The sequence below is a fragment of the Molossus molossus genome, unplaced genomic scaffold (genome assembly GCF_014108415.1).
Source record: "Molossus molossus isolate mMolMol1 unplaced genomic scaffold, mMolMol1.p scaffold_m16_p_7, whole genome shotgun sequence".
NCBI lineage: Eukaryota > Metazoa > Chordata > Mammalia > Chiroptera > Molossidae > Molossus > Molossus molossus.
Genome location: NW_023425401.1, coordinates 49,982,587 through 49,999,829, shown reverse-complemented (window position 1 = coordinate 49,999,829; position 17,243 = coordinate 49,982,587). Strand labels below are relative to the sequence as shown.

The 17,243-nt window shown below is 39.2% G+C and overlaps 1 long non-coding RNA gene across 1 annotated transcript in view; it reads left to right on the top strand.

Annotated features, from left to right (window-relative positions):
• Window positions 1-16,150, top strand: part of LOC118620211 — a 34,653-nt gene extending 18,503 nt beyond the window's left edge. Inside the window, exons 2-4 of the long non-coding RNA XR_004957380.1 lie at window positions 8,843-9,086; window positions 9,586-9,728; window positions 16,102-16,150. This is a non-coding gene — a long non-coding RNA (uncharacterized LOC118620211). The remainder of the gene's footprint in view (window positions 1-8,842; window positions 9,087-9,585; window positions 9,729-16,101) is intronic.
• The last annotated feature ends 1,093 nt before the right edge of the window (window positions 16,151-17,243 follow it).

Here is a 17,243-nt window from a genome sequence, read left to right as displayed (position 1 = left end):
ATAAGACCCACATTGGAACACTGTGAATTTATTTATTCCAGTTTGTCAGATCTATATGTAGACTAGCAGTCAAAGCATTTCTAAACAGTGGACTTTAAAAATGTATTCATTTTACCACATTTTTTAATATAACTTAACATAGTAGAAAAAAATACTACAAAATGCTTTCAGAAAATCCATAAGTGAAAGACTGAGACAGTTTACTAGGATTACTATTTTATATACTATATATATCTGTTCATGGTCTACTATGTTTGAGTCATGTGGTAGATGCTGTATTTGGTACAGTGCAAGTCTCTCTCATCTTATATAAAAAATTATCCCTACACTAAGGGACTGTCCCAATTCAGATTTTTATTTAATACCAATCTCCTGTTCCATGACATTGTCTTTTCAATCTTTTATATATATGTATAAATGTGTGTGTGTGTATTTTTTTCAAGTCCTCACCCAAAGATATTTTTTCATTTATCTTCAGATAGAGTGGAAGAGAGAGAGAAACATCAAAGTGAGAGAGACACATCAATTGATTGCCTCCCACATGACTCCAACCAGGGCCAGAGCTGGGGACCAAACCACAACCGAGGTACGTGCCCTTGACTGGAATTGAACCCGACTCCTCAGTCTGTGGGCCGACGCTTTAACCGCTAAGCCAAATTGGCCAGGGATATATAGAAATATTTTTAAATGATCTAGCCTTTAAAACTTTACTACCTCAATACCCTCATCTCCTGGCATGCTATAAAATAGAGCCACAAATTCACTCACATTACAGCTGGGATAGGTAGAGAGACCATGGTTTCTTAACTGTCTTTATCAGTGCCCATGTCTTTTTCACAAGCTTTCAGAATCTAGGTATCAGGAAAAACACATTAGCACTTTTGATTTCAATTTTCTCTGATGAAATGACTTTGGCAGCCCTTTATTGGTGGGCCAAGTCCTTTGGGGACACTAATGCTATCTTTCAGTTGGCCACGTGCTATCTCCCGCCTGAGTTCTCTCAGGAGGCGAGTGCCCAGGCGTATATGGGAAGGAAGAACTATGTGATCTCTTGTCATTCTGAGTGACTGTGTCTTCATATTCACACCGCGCTTTAGATATCCTTCAGTTCCTAGCATCTTCTGCTGAATTATGATGGCACAAAAGTATTTCATTTTCTCTCAAGGTCTCGATGGTTCAAACTCACCTGAAAGTCCCTGGTGCTTGTGACACTGGATCTAGCTGTGGCACTCGGGGAAATATACAGCCCAGATAGTCCACCTGGGCACCACTTCACCTCTTCCAGTGAGGTAACTAACCAACACCCTGCCTTTTTATCACTTCGTCCACAAGGAGCATAAGAACCTCTGATAATTTATTCAACTTATGGAGACTCATCTGAACTTTGTGAATTCATGTGCACCTCTCTGTCCACCTACTCTCCCACTGTGCCACCAGGATTCTCCCATGAAACCTAATCCCAAGTTGTTATATGGATCATCTCTCTGTAAGGATAACTATTCCAGGTAGGATATGGGTTCTACCCATAGGAACCTCTTCTTATCAACAATTTTCCCATGCTTTTGGGCTTTAAAGTAAGTGAGAGGGAGAAGGTGTAATGGCCTGAGATTTTACCCTACTTAGAAGTTAACAGGGTAGCCTGCTGCTATTTTATATAGTGGCAGAAGAGACGAAGTCCTTGGATTAGAGACAAAATACTGTACTACTATTCATGCAACAAGCGACACGAGTATGTTATTGGCACTGGTTCCCCTTGTTACCCAAGTTCCATGGAGGTGACACAAAATGGCGCACAATGGGATGGTTCACAGATGAAGAACAGTGATCTTGGGGAAGCTGCTGTTTTTAAATTAAGTCTTGTCTTTGTTCTGGAGGGATACACTGCATCCCTTAAGTTTACTTGCTGCCAGTACAACCCTGAGAAATGGCCAAGGAAAGTGCAGTCCAGCCTTTGCATTTTTGCCATAGCCAGCAAGGACATGGACACTTACGTTCCGTGGCAAAGTGCTTCTCCCAACAAAATGCTCATGTACATATCTTATACTTAGCCTCTCCTACATTTTGCTCCTGTCCACAATCCTCCAGGCCCAGAGTGAGATTTTTTCCTTTTCTTTTCTCTTCTCTTCTTCTTTTTTTTTTTCCTCTTCTTTTTTCTTTTCTTTTCTCTTCGCTTTTTTCTTATTTTTTTTCTCTTTTTGCTTTTCTTTTCTTTTCTCTTCTTTTCATAAAATCATTCTTTCTTATCAATGCCTTATTGCAAGACATTGTAGTAGATAGGATATCTTTCTTACATACAGGATGATAGTTCTCAAATGTCCCTCCATACCTAGCTCTTGAAAAATTCAGTAGGAGCTGAGTCAGTGCAAGGACCTCTGGGAAACAGACACCAGGATAGAATTAGAAGTGCAAGCGAAGTTTTGGAGGTAATGTTTGTGGAAAATAAAGGGTAGAGAGAAGCGAAGTAACCAGGTAAATACTGTAACAGCATGATTCAGGCCTGACACCTATGAGAAGAGAGTGAGGAATGAGGGAAAATTTGGGGAAAAAGAGTTTCTGACTGGGATATACCGCCAAAAAACTTTCAGGCAGCCCAGGGAGTTCAGCACAGAGAACACATGACCAGACCCCAGTGTCCCTGTCACACTCACTGGTCTACTTGTGCTGGCTAAGGGAATCCGCTGGAGACTATTAGCTGACTGCACTATTGGCAGCTGGTTCTCTCTCAGGGAATTCTTACAGTGCACTTTCTTGGCTGCCGCCGGAACCACAGGAATGACACACATTCTCTCTTTTTATAATGGCTTGTTTTAAAGCCTGTTATCAAACTAAAGAGCTCAATACCTTGTCTGTCTTGAAGAAGCTATGTACTGGGACATGGGAGGTTCTAATGGGGAAAACAAGAACATATTCTGTCGTTTTTGAAAAATATTTAACTTTTGAAAAAAATCTCTTATGTCTTAAGATGTTGAAACCTTGTCTCCTTCAAAGTTTTTTCAAGATACATCTTCACAAAGCTCTTGTACAGTTGATTTCTAACTAGTAAGTCTATATTAACATTATGGTAAGAATGATCAAAATAAATTATTTTTTGATTTACTGCTATACCTAAATCCCACCCATTTCTATCTTATTTTCAAGACTTCCTTCCTTTGTTTTGTGAAGGGACCTCGAATAGTGTTAACTACGTGCAGGTCCAGACCTGCCTCAGTGTATGTACAGATTCTAGCCAAAGCAGGAATTTGGTTAGCATTCTCTGTCCCACTTTTAAAAAGTCAGACCACACCCCCAATATTGGGTCTGTGGCCCAGATGCAGCCTGTGCACCATTTTTATTTTACCATTTCCCCTTCTGATTTTCATTTTACTTTTAATCATACCAAAAATCCCCTGAGATAGGGGCAAGCCCTGCTTTGCTGTATGACCAGTATGGAAGAGCTATTCAGAACACCATGGCATAAGCTTGTATTTGAACATTTGGAGCATAAGACAGCCCCGAAGAGTGTTCTATCTCAGGGGGAAAAGAGTAGAAGTGATAGTGCTTTAGTAGAAAGGGGTTAGTTGAAATCAGCTACTATCAGGAACAGGGATGTGAAAATGGTCCTCAAAATAGAAAGGAATTGTTCTTGTGGACTAGTAGCCATTGGGATGGAGAGGAGATCTAGGGGACGAGATCATGGGCAAGGAGGGGAGGTGAGAGGAACAGCTCTGGAGGCCAAGGACAGAGGGACTCTAAAAATCCTCAGTCTTCTGGCTCCTTCCACAGATCCCTAGGCATCTGAGCCACTTTCTACATCCTAATTTCTGCTCACTTATCATGCCTCATGTGCAGCAAGCTTTGGAACTGACTAACATGTTGGAAGTATTGGTAATGTTTTTTATCCCAATGTTCGACTCTTTTTCCTTTGGCCCTAATAATCTATTAGGGCTCACCATCTAAGGACAAGTCTTATGATGCTACCAATCACATTGCCTTATTTTTTATTTTATTTTTTTATTTTTATCCTCACATGAGGACATTTCTCCATTTTTTTGTTCAGATAGAGTGGGAGGGAAAGAGAGGAAGAGAGAGAGAGAAAAAGAAACATTGACGTGAAAGGGACACATCGAGTGGTTGCCACCCACACGACCCATCCAGGGCCGGGGACAAACTGCAACTGAGGTATGTGCCCTCAGCGGGAACTGAACCCGGTCTCTCTGGGCCACAGGCTGATGCTCTAACCGCTGAGCCAAACCGGCCAGGGCTATTTTTTAATTGCACAATAGCCACAGTGTTGAATTCTTCTATACCTGGGTCCTACTGGTAAAGATGATCCTGAGGTTTAGGTAAATTTTTGGATTATCTGACTTCCCCCACTTTGGCAGACAAGTCTTTGACCTAGAAAGCAGGTTTCTGGCTTGCTACTCTTCCCTCCTGTTTCTATTATTCCAAGGTTATGGATTATTTTACAGTAGACATAACCCTTCCCAAGTCTTAAAAGAAAGATAGGTGGATTTTGAGAGATAAATAAGATATAAGAAAAAAGAAAACATCAATAGCAAAAGTGCAAAGAGAAAAATGAATTTAAAAAACTGCAAGTTGACCTCTGTGACCACTGTAGCTCGAATGCTTCATGCAGAGTTTATTTAGCAAGGCAGGTATAGACGCAATAGAAACAGAAGTTAGCTTTTGCTTGGGAAGGGGCCTGTGCTAGAGATTGCTGATTATTTCCAATTTCTACTCTTTTATTCCTGATAATAATAGAATTTTTTCAGTTACAACTGACTGCACGTAGACGCCCTTGCAGTTAGGTAGAGACATGTGACTACACTCAGCCCAATGAATTATATCTGCCGTTGGTGAGGAAAATACCTACCAAAAAGGATTTTGTTGTTGTTGTTGTTGTGTTGTTTGTTTGTTTGGTTTGGTTTTGTCCTTTCTCTTCCCTTTCTGTAGTGGCAGGAAATAATGGACATTGGGTCTGCCGCCTTGGACTCTAAGCTAGAATTAGCATCAAGAACAGCAAGGACATCCTGTTAGTCCTGAATCTTGGAGCTATTATGTCAGAAAGCAATAGACTCCAGTCTTATTTTAGTTTCTGTTTAGGGGTTCCATTTTTACACCAAGTGATGTTTTTATTAATGAAGAGCTTTTGAAGACATTGGAGAAAATTGTGAATGAAAAACTCAAGATTGCTATGACAATGATAAATAATACCTATCAAGGGAAGGCTATTATGAAACATATTTCAAACCCTAACTAACATTGGTATCTTTTAGAGAATGAATGGGCTTTGGAACAGTAATACTGCCTTTCAGTGTTCGCCCTCAGTAACAGGGCAGTCATGTTTTTTATATGATATACTGGCACAAAAGACCTCTTTTATATTTCTACAGAGCAAGTTAGCTCTTCCTCTAAGCATTTTTAGTTAAAACATTGCGAATGTCCACATGATCCCTCGAGGAGAAAGACCAGAGTCTTCTAATATATTGCCTATTTGCCCAGGTAAATTGTTTCATTAGGAGTGTTTACTTAGAAAATGTCAGAAAAAATAGATACAAAGTAATTCAATTTTTCTCGGCACTCTGGTTGATGAGGCCTTCTTCCTGGGCAAGGAGGCCGTGTGAAGAGTGGTCTCAGAAGTTCTGGGTCAATGGCTAGCACTTGAAATGGGCAAGGTGTAATATGAACATCATCTCATCTACTGCTCCCTGCAACCTTAAAAGAAAGTACTCTTTACTACCCATTTTACAAATAAGGACACTCTTTTAGCAAGTTTTGGGGACTTTCTCAAGGTCACTGTGAATGGTAGAGTTGGTGATCAAACCCAGTGAGACTGACTTTACAGCTTTTTGTTAACCTACTCTCTGTACTACTTCAACATTTCCTGGCTCACGTGAGGAGATGAGGACAACCTATCGTCACCTCTCGGTGCGGCAAGGATTCGGGCTCACACGCACCGGGCGTTCATTCCTCGTCTGGAAGCAGCTGCCTGAGCGTGCAGAGCAGCCGTGGAATTGCAGTCAGAGAGCTACTGTTCCTGACTGTAGAAAGGCGCTAATGAGAAGAAAATACATGTGTAGTACAATCAAAGCTTGATAGATGTTTGCAAGATAAAACTATGTGCAGTTTCTAAAAACACCTGAGCATAACCTCTTATTTCATTAGTCAGTTATAAATCAAGTTACTGTTTCTTCATAAAAAGCTTGCAAATCCAGGTTTAGGATCATTTTCCTTTCCTTTGAAATTTCCTCTTCTAAAATGTCTAAGTAGATATTCCACACCCCTCTTCTGAATATATTATACTACTTTTCTCGCATTTAGAGATCATTTGAATTTTATATATAAAGAAAACCTGGAATGACCCGAGCCCAGGAACACGAGCAGCCCGCCATCCCTTGTGATTTAATCAGTGAGTCTGGCTGTGAATTTTTGCAGTGAGTAGGCTCTGTAATGAGCTGCTTCTTTTCCCAGTTATCATAATAGAAAGGGCACGAACCAGAAACGGGTTCCAGGGGGAGTGCCTCGTGACTGTCAGATAAGAGGAGGAGTCGCTCTGCGAAGGCGCCTGTGACTCAGCTCTGTGAAATTCACCAGCGTGCTTCTCCGAGATAAAGACGAGCTGGGAGAGTGAGAAATCTGCTCCGCTCTCTGAGTGGAGAAGAAGGATTCTGAGTACTGAATGCTCTCCTAAAACTCAAGGGATGCTGATTGTTGATCTAGATAAGAAGGAGGTGAAGTCCTTGGTTTTTTATGGTACCAAGATTAGCACAATTTATGTTCCTGTAGATTTCTAAGAGATAACAAGCTTCTTTGCCCAGTGTGATTCTAAGTCGTTTGAGCTATAGGAATTTGGCTGTGTTTTCTTCATGAGACTAACCATGTGCCATAACGTGCCTCATGATGTAGTTGCTTTATACATGTCCATAATTTTATGTTCCTTATTGAATTCAGTTTCTCAAAGTTCCCAGTGTCATATTTATATTTGTTTACTCCTGAGATCAGTGTTTTGCACATATATGGAAATAGACTTGTTGAATACTAAGGGGGAATGAGTCCTCTCTTTCTTTTAGGTATTCTGAAGAATTTTCCTCTAGTTATCCAGTGCTATTCTTTTGCTCCCTGGCCATAGACTACTTATTAAATGAATGAAATTGATAATTAGATAAAAGCAATACTATCTATGTTTCAACTTAAAGTTTCCATGAGTCATAAACTATTAAATCAAAGTTAAATGAATAAACTTAACATAATGTGGACTATATATTATATTTTAAAATGTCATATTTGAATATCTATGATATGAGCTTCAGAGTATAAGTTCTTGAATGTACTTCTCAATATTTTAGATTCTAAACACATGAACTCTATTTGTACATAAGAAAACTTTTTATGTCTTGGTTTATGTTTCACAATATAAGAAGGTACTAGTTGCTACCTAGACTTATTTATATATTATTCCGGGAAATATATAAAATGTAGACCTAGCTTAAATGCAAGTTATGGTGGTAAGAATTATTTTAATATTAGTTAGTAGATTGTATAAATATTTAAATGGTAACTCTTATTGCATTATAAAATATAATGTATTTACCTACCACTTAACAAGCATTTTTTAAATGCCCAACATGGAGGAGGGGCACTGACTCTGGAAACACAGACATGAAAGAGATGATCTATATTGTCTCAAAGAATCACAGAAAGATGAACAACATCCACTGTTTATATATTTTTGTCACATATTCTTATGTTATGTAATGAATCATCCTCTAGTAATTTATACTCTAACTTATTGATTAAAAGAATATTCTTTCCCCTATTACAGTGATACCTCGGTTCTCGAACATAATTCATTCCAGGAGGACAGTCGAGAACCGAATTGTTCGAGAACCGAAGCAATGAAACCAATAGGAAAGCGTGACTCCACAAAGCGTGACTCTCTCTCTGCACTCACACTGATGACGCAAGCAAGGCGCGCTGGGCCGAATGAACGCCATTCGGCTCATCTCGGAAGTTCGAGTTCCAAATATTTGTTCGGATTCCGAGACAAAAGTTTCTCGAATCTCCATTTGGTCGAAAACCGAGGCGTTCGAGAACCGAGGTATCACTGTATTATAATTTACCATCTAAATAATTGTGACATAAATGTGTATATGTTATTCTAAGGCTTACATAGATAGCATCATCTGTCTAAATCTTTTATTTCTAAGCCTGTGTCTAGTGAGTGAAATGCTTTAGGAACAAAATACTGCTTTTACTTGAGGAGGCCTTTATTTTATTTTTTTGGTGGTACGTGCCCCTAACAGGAACCGAACCCAGGTCTCTCTGGTCCGCAGGCCAACGCTCAACCACTGAGCCAAACTGGCTAGGGCTTGCGGGGGGGTGGGGCTCACAGATCAAAAATATAAGGCAAAAGAGTTCACAGAGAAATGCTAATTAGTGCCAACTCACTCTTACTGCCTCCTGTTCAAAGCTATTTTAAACAGCTCTCAAGTAAACCTGTGAACACGCCCACTTACAAGTAATGGAGGTGGAGGCTTTCTGCTGTTCCCAAAGCCTGCATCAGGCCTGATATACTTGCAGGGGTAGCAAGTGAGCCTTTTACTAGGCAGGTGGGAGTTTGTTATAGTCTGTGATAGTGTGGCAGGCTGCTCTGAAACAACTCCCAATGATCCCTGCCTCCTGGTATTTACAGCCTTGTGAAATCCCCTCCTTTAGTAACTTGCTTCTGAAGAACAGAATACAGAAAAAGTGATGTCACATCCAAGATTAGGTTGTAAAAATATCCATGCGCGCTCTCTCTCTCTCTCTCTCTCTCTCTCTCTCTCTCTCTTGTTTCCTCACTGGCACATTCTGATGAATCCAGCTATCGTATGTGAGCTGCCCTCTGGAGAGGCCTGAACGGGGCATCGTCAAGCCAACAGTCCGGGCACCATCGTGCAGGGAGCTGAATTTTGCCAACAGTAATGTGCATGAGCTGGGAGCGGATTCTGTCCCAGTTGAACCCTGAGATGAGTGTGGCCTTGGATAACACAGTAACTGCAGCCTGTGAGAGACCCTGAGTCACAGGAACCAGCAAAACAGTACCAGAAACCTGACCCAGGGAAATGGTGAGATAATGACAATGGTTATTTTTTAACTACCACATTTCGGGTGATTTCTTACATATAAAAGATAACTAATACAAAGTTGTATCTCCTAAGGTTGAAAGTAGTGATTTTAGCTATGAAGTAAGGTGATGTAAGGACAGACGTGGGGAAGACAAAGAAAACAGGATGGCTGAGTTAAGGGAAGGCAGATTAGACTCATGGTCATAGGCATCTCTTTTCCTCAACCAAGATATTGAGAATCAAGTGAAATAAATGAAGATAATCAAAGGGACTAGAGCTTTATAACAGTTCAATCAGAAAAAAAACAACCCAGAGACATAGATAATCAGTGGGAAATCCTTTTAGTTATGGTAGCAACACAATATTTATGAACATGATCAGTTCCAATGCCTATTATAATTAATTTTAAGATATTCAAAGACTTCAATATATAAACATAACACACAGATACATACACATATACAGGCATTCTTCAGAGATATTGCCGTTTTGCTTCTAGATTGCAGCAGTGAAGGAAGTTGTAATCTTTTTGATGGAGGAGGATCTTGTCTTCAATTTGTAAATAACCCAACACCTGGGAAGCATAATGAAGTGACGCTCAATAAAACAAGGCATGCCTGTTTCATCTTGGTTACTTGCTATGTAGGTGAACTTTGGAAAATTACTTGACCACTTCTGTTTCTGTATATCTAAAAGAAAGATTGTATTACCTATATCCTCTAGGACTGTAGAAATGAGACAATGTATGCACATCACCCACTGCAGTACCTGGATCCTACCTGTATTTTATGATTCAATTTTCCTCTTTCATCATATACAGTGTGTGAGTCTCATTCAATGATTATGGCCTCTCAGTACCTAACTGAAATATCGAATGTCCAAGTGCTCACAGGAGTCTGAGAGGCCGTGAGGGATGCTGGTCTGTCTGAGCTTTGAGGCTTCACCATAACGAGTTCTGTGGAGAAAGAGTTTCTAATCACAGTCAGAAGATTCCTAATTTGCTTCCAAGTGTGGAATTCAGAGTTCACAGTCCAGAAATGACATCCATTTTAACACCCACTCTTCAACACATATATAGATGTAAGTCTGTGACATCCTGTCTTAGTTGAATTCTGCTTTGTTGAGGCTGTCTGAAACAGGATTTTTATTTTCCAAATAACCACAGAGGCTCTTTTTCTCCCTCTCTTTCCTCCTTTCCTCCTTTCTTTCCTCCTTTCTTTCTTTCTTTTCTTTCTTTCTTTCTTTCTTTCTTTCTTTCTTTCTTTCTTTCTTTCTTTCTTTCTCTCTTTCTCTCTTTCTTTCTTTCTCAAATATCAGTTGGTAAAACTTCTGTATTATTTTCCACATTGATTTTTTCCCCTCTCATCTGGCATTATATTTGACCTAGATTAATCCTTCAAAATTTATCACATGGTGTTTTGAAGCAGCTACTGCTGGAAATTCAAGGGAGGAAGGGAGGACACAGCTATTAGCAAATAAAAAATACTTCTTCCTGGACAATGGCAATACTGGGATTGATCATTATTCTGTACCCACAATATGTCACAGTTGGAAAGTAATGGAAACCAACTCTGTGTTCAGCAGAAAGGGAATTCATTAGAACAACATGAAGGCACTCAGGCTTGAAAGAAAGGAACTATTCACCTAGAGAAGGTCCCCATAGCAAGAGCCACTGAATAGTCTTACTCGGGCACTAGTGCTGGAATGAGTAATAACCGGATAGATTTATTATTGTTGTTGCTTTCATTTGTGACATTTTATTCAAATTTCAAAATCTTGAGAGAGAATTTGATTGGGAGAGCATGGGTCATGGGCACTCCGCTGTTTATGTTGATAAAGTGAAACAAAAAGTCATGAAAGAAAAAAACTCCTGGTACCCCTTAAGCTTCTGAAGGGGAAGGCAGAGTGTCCTACCCTAACCCATTTTCCTTCCAAGGCTACCCATGCTGTGGAACACATAATTTCCCAAGAAAATTTCAGGGTGCAGTGGGAAGTAGAAATAAATGCTGGATGGCTTAAAATGACAAACAAAGCCACATGTCTCCCTCCCACCCTCCCTCCCTCCTCTATCTCTCTCTCTTTCTCTCTCTCTTTCTCTTTCTTTCTTTCTCTCTCTCTCTCTCTCTCTCTTTCTTTCTTTCTTTCTTTCTTTCTTTCTTTCTTTCTTTTCTTTCTTTTCTTTCTTTTCTTCCTCCCCTGAGAATATGTTTATTGATTTTAGAAAGAGAGAACAGGGGAAGGAGAGAAACACCAGTGTGAGGGAGAAACATCCATTGGTTGCCTCTTATATGCGCCCCAACAGGGTATCAAACACAACCTAGACATATACCCTAAACGAGAATAAAACCCACAACTTTTTGGTGTACGGGACGGTGCTCCAACCAACTGAGCCACTTGGCCAGAGCACATGTATTACTTAAACAGTCATTTCACAGAAATAAACCCACTTGAACTATATGTAAGATCTAGCCTGTGGAACTGCTGTAACCCTCAGGTCAGGTGAAAACAGTAAATCATGGTGGCTTAGAACTCAGCTCTAGAGAGAGACTGAAGGTATTCAAATCCCAGTTCTGTAGATTAGTAACGCTAAAAAAAAAAAACCTGGCAAATTTTCTATTATCTGTGAAAGGAAACACTAACAGTATCTACCTCAGAGGGGTGTCATAATGATTACTTGTGCTGTTACATGCACAGCAGTTAGTAAATCCTCCATTAGTGTTTCTAGTAAAGTGAAGGGTGCAGGGCTAAACATCTGGTGTCATGAAATCCAGATGACGCTCAGTTAGGCTGGTTGCTATCAACTAGGTTTCTATTCAGTGGGCTAAATACAAGTAAGCAAACTGCAGAGATCAAAGCAGTAACCAACTCAGGTACCATGGATGATGGAGGCCTGGGCCAGCTGTGAGGATGACACCAGGTGAGCAGGCGCATGAGAACCAGGACATGAAGTAAAGGACAAGGCAAAACACTGGACCAGTAGATGTTGTAAATAGAAAGCAAGAGGGTCACAGAAGCACCAAGGGAGGCAGAGCAGATAAAAGATTGGATTCAGCACCAAGGAAACTTATTCTGAGTAATTTTCCTATCTCTGTCAAAAACGTCTCATAATTTCACTTTCAGTCCTAACTCAATCTAGGTTTTAGGGGAGAGATAGCAGGCCAAGCCACTTGCAGAAAAGGTGGCATCTCTAGAAATGGAGATTGTGGGGAGTAGACTAGAGGCAGTGAATGACATAGCATGTGGTATAGATACCTATCAATAAAAAATAGCAATGATGCCACTACCACTAATAAATAATAATAATAATGGTAGATGACATTTACTTGCATTTGCTATGTGCTTGGCACTGTGCTAAGTGTTTTATATCCATATATCACTTAATTTTCCCAACACATCTTTGAGTTAATTACTAGAAAATAAAATCCTGAAGGGCACAGTATTTGTCTGCCTTCTTCACTATTCTATCTACACCACTTAGAATAGAACCTAGTACATAGAGGTATTTCCAAAGTGTTGGATGGTCTCCAATGGAAGAATAAAAAGGAAGTTTTAATAGTCTAAATAACTTTTTCAAGTCAAATAATGGTAAATTGTGGAGTTGAGGTTTAAAATCAGGGAGCTTGTCTCTAGAGCCCATGATTACTCTACAGTTTCTACCCAACACTACCCTATTTCCAAAGATCACCCACACTTTTTTATTTGCTACCTCTCAGTGCTTTAATTCCTGATGCCATCAGATGAAATAGATTGTTACAAAATGGAAAAACAGGATAATGAACACAAAGTACGAGGCACCCCAAATCAAAGTTCTTGGTACTATGCAAACATGGGCACTTTCAACCAACTATGTCTGAGGCATTATACTAACTGGATAATAACAGATAACAAAACAGGTCTCTGAACGTAAAGAATCCATGTTCTAGGGGGACAGACAGGCATACAAACAAACAAATAAATAATCCAGTAAGTGCAGAAATAGAGGTGTTGGGTGCTCTTCAGAGCCCCGCTGGTCCCAGTGCAATACAATTCACTGTGTCTGGGGCACAGCAGGCACGTGCAGGAGTAAGAGGAGTGAGAAAGGAAAGGTGGGTGATAAGACACAAGAAGGGACTCAAACATGATGCCAACGAGATTGTACTTTATTTTGTCAAAAGTAGAAAGACAGCAGGATTAATTAATAACTGCTTGTTCAATTGAAGTGAAGAAAGATGGGCAACAGGAGGCCTAAGCAATGATGTAAGACCAAAATGACGAGGGCCTGAGATGAGGCGGTAGCAGTGGATCCATGCGCAGTCAACAGGATTCAGTGGCTGACTGAATTTCAGCATGAAGTACGTGGAGAGGGTAACAGTATCAATACCAAAAAACAGAAATGAATAGGAAAAACAGATTTGTCCAGGGTAGGGAGAAAAACCTTTATGCAGATTTAGCGGTGCAAAATTACTTATTTGTGTTGTAAAACATTACATAGGGCAGTAATTCTATTATTTCAGCATTTTGTTTTTTCAGTTATTTTCTAAGAATGTAGCTTCCAGTGCTATGAGTAAGTGATTTTATTGTACTTTACTCAGAGATGATTTAATATAAAATCTTCTTTCTCTGGCTGCTGTTTTAATTTTCTGTAACTAATTGTAGCTCTATTGATACTCTATGAGACACACTTTGGGTCACAGTACTTAACATTGAAGGTAGTGGCTAGTTCTCATTTTGATTAAGTCTTTAAGAAGATAATTATCTCATTTGGAGCATCATTTGTGAAATCTTTTTTATAACTATTTAACTTGAGAAACTATAGCCCTAGGATAGAAGAAAACGTATCTAAATACAGTGTCAATCAGAAAAAGAGCAAGAAATCTAAATATTTGGAGAACATAACGGTCAGAAAATTGAATCTTCAGTTTGTTAGAATGAAGAGAATTTGTTAGAATATTGAAAAGTACCAACAGGCAACTGACTCCACACTGTTAGTTGATTGGCCTTATTAAGATATTTCAACTTAAGAGGTCTCTTACTTGACCTCGTTGCTCAACCAAGATGTTATTTTTTCCAACCTTTTGAGGATAATTGGTATACAAAAATTGCATATAATTGACATATATAATTTAGACAAATGTACGCACTTTTGTTACTATCACCACAATTCAGCTAATAAACATATCCATTACCTCCAAAAGTTTTCTCGTGTCCTTTTTATTCCCCCCCCCCCACACACACACACACTTTTTTTTAAAGTATAAGGACCGTTCATGAGATCTACCCTCTTAGCAAAATTTTAAGAACACAGTACCTTAGTTAACTCTAGACACTACCTGGTCCAGCGGACACTGGCACTTGCTCACCTTGTGTAATGAGCTGAACACCATTGAGCAACTCCCCAGACCGCCTTCCCGTCACCCTCTGGTGACTGTCACTCTATTGTGCATGTCTATATTTTTACCTATTTTATATTCTTTAAAGTTTAAGTATTTCTAGCCCCACAGTTAGATACTGTAAAATTGAGAAAAATAAAGTATTTGACAGTATTTTCTTTTAAAAAATATATGGAAAAATATCACATAAATACACACACACAAAATGGAAGTCTCAGGTTGCATAGGATGTGCATAAGTGAATAGATTTGTAATTACTTGCTTTTTTGTCTCTATATCTGAGAAATGGGCAAATATATATTTTGATCTTTAAGTGCATCTTTTGTTTGAGGTGTAGAGAGGAAGGCTTTGATAAAACCACCACAGAAGTTTTGTTGTTGTGGATACACAAAGCTTTTAATTTCTTTGCTTTTTTATTGCTATTAAACAGATCTATTTCTGACTTTCATATTTGTTTCTTTTGTTGTTGTTGTAATCTTCACCCGAGGGTATTTTTTTCATTGATTTTTTTTTTTTTTTTTAGAGAGAATGGGAGGGAGGGAGGGAGAGAAGGGAGAGACAGACAGAGCGAGAGAGTGAAAGAGAGACATAAATGTGAGAAAGACCCATGGATTGGTTGCCTCCCACATGTGACCCGTCCTGCAGGTCGAGCAACAAGGACTCTAGAGGGGGAGTGAGGATGAGGAGGGACAAGACACACGAGAAATGGAGACAAGACAGGGCTCTGATCAAGTCTCGTTTATTCTGGGGAGATCCACAGTATATATAGGGCAAGAAGCAGAAAAACAAGAACATTTGTTGCCAAGTGATAAGTTTGTGGTAACCACCCTGAAGCAATTTCAAGTAAATATCACATAAATATCCCGGGTGGAACAAAAGATAAACGAGCATAACTGGCTGAGTAAATGGTTACTTAAAGGAATGCAGAAACATTATATACAGAGGTATCCTGCCTTGGGGCAGGAGATGGCAGAGCAGATTTTAGCAAAATGGATGCCATGCAAACAGTCTCCCACACACATGCACCCTGACCGGGGCTGGACATGAACCTGCAACCCAGGTATGTGCCCTTGACCAGGAATCTAACCATGACCCTTCAGTGTGCAGGCCAATGCTCTAACCACTGAGGCACCAGCCAGGGCACAACTTTTATATTCTTGAAGGGTTAAGTAAGAGAGATATCTTGGAGAAGTTACACACATTAATTGTTTGATTCTCATATGTTATAGCTGGTTCCAGTTTGTGTAGTCTGAAATTATCAATTTTACCTCAAATATATTAATTAAATGTGAAAAAAATAATTACACAAATTTAGGGTATTGAATAAACTATAATATTTTCCTGTTCATCAAGTAGCATCTTAGTGATTAATGAAGAGAAATTGATTTACAGATTTTAAAAACAGCATTAAATTTAAATATCTAATCCGAGGAACTACAAAAAGTGGATTATGACACATCAGGAGATATTAAAACTTGAAAACCTAATAGTCTATGATAATGACCAGCGCTTGCCCCTCCTTCATGTGCCCTTGTCTGTGTTTTTTCTGGTACTCCTACCAGAACTGGGTGCACATATGTTATTCTATGTATTTGTCTTGTTCATGATTTTAATTTTTTTGAAATATGTTTTTATTGATTTTTTAGGGAAAGAAGAAAGGACAGAGAGATAAAACCATTGATGATGAGGGAAACATTGATTGGCTGCCTCCTGCACACCCCCTACTGGGGATTGATCCTGCAACCTGGGTTTGTGCCCTGACCAGAATCATACGGGACTTCTCCGTCCATGGAATGATGCTCAATTCACTGAGCCAAACTGGTTGAGCAGTTGTTATTCATGATATTAGTGTAAGTGGCACTTTCTCACAAATTATTTGGTCTTTGATTTATTAAATTTTGTCTTACAGATGATAAATTATGGCCATTAAATTAAGGAAGTTGGTGCAGTCACGAAGGAGAGTCAGAATGAAAGAAATGTCATTATTAAGAAATTTTCTTTTCCTCTTTGGACCCTTTGAATTATTGATTAATAAGCCCCTTGATGTTTTCTGTACACAATAGGGAAAGTAGGACTTCTGGATACGAAAATACAATCTGCTAATTCTTATATCAGAATATCTGTTCTCCCAAATTCTGTTCCCATTGCAAATCTGTTTGATTGCCTACTGCCCTCTTAAAGTAATGTATAAAGGTTTTAGTGTAATCTTTATCATGATTACTATCATTTATAAACATTAAAGACCCTCACTTATATCCTAAGAAACCTGAAACACCAATCAGAAAGAATATATGTACCCCTTAGCAAAGCAGCACTATTTACAATAGCTAAGATCTGGAAACAATCGAAGTGTCCATCAGTAGATGAGTGGATAAAAAAGCTGTGGTACATGTACACAGTGGAATACTATGCAGCTGTAAGAAAGAAAGATCTCTTATCCTTTGAGAAGGACCTAGAGAGTGTTATGCTAAGCAAAACAAGCCAAGCAGAGAATGACAAATAGCACATGATCTCACTTATTTGTGGAATATAATGAACTAAACAAACTGCTGAACAAAATTAACCCAGAGGCATGGACATGGAGCACAGACTGACAAGCCTCAGAAGCAGAGGGGGGGTGGGTTGGGGGGGAGGAGCTAAAACACAGAACTTACATGCATGTATGCATAACCAATGAACATAGACAACAAAGTTGGGGATGGAGTGGTGGGGAAGGGGAGGAAGGTGTTAATGGGGGGGAAAATGAGAAACATCTGTAACAAAAACAAATTAATAAATAAATTTTTTT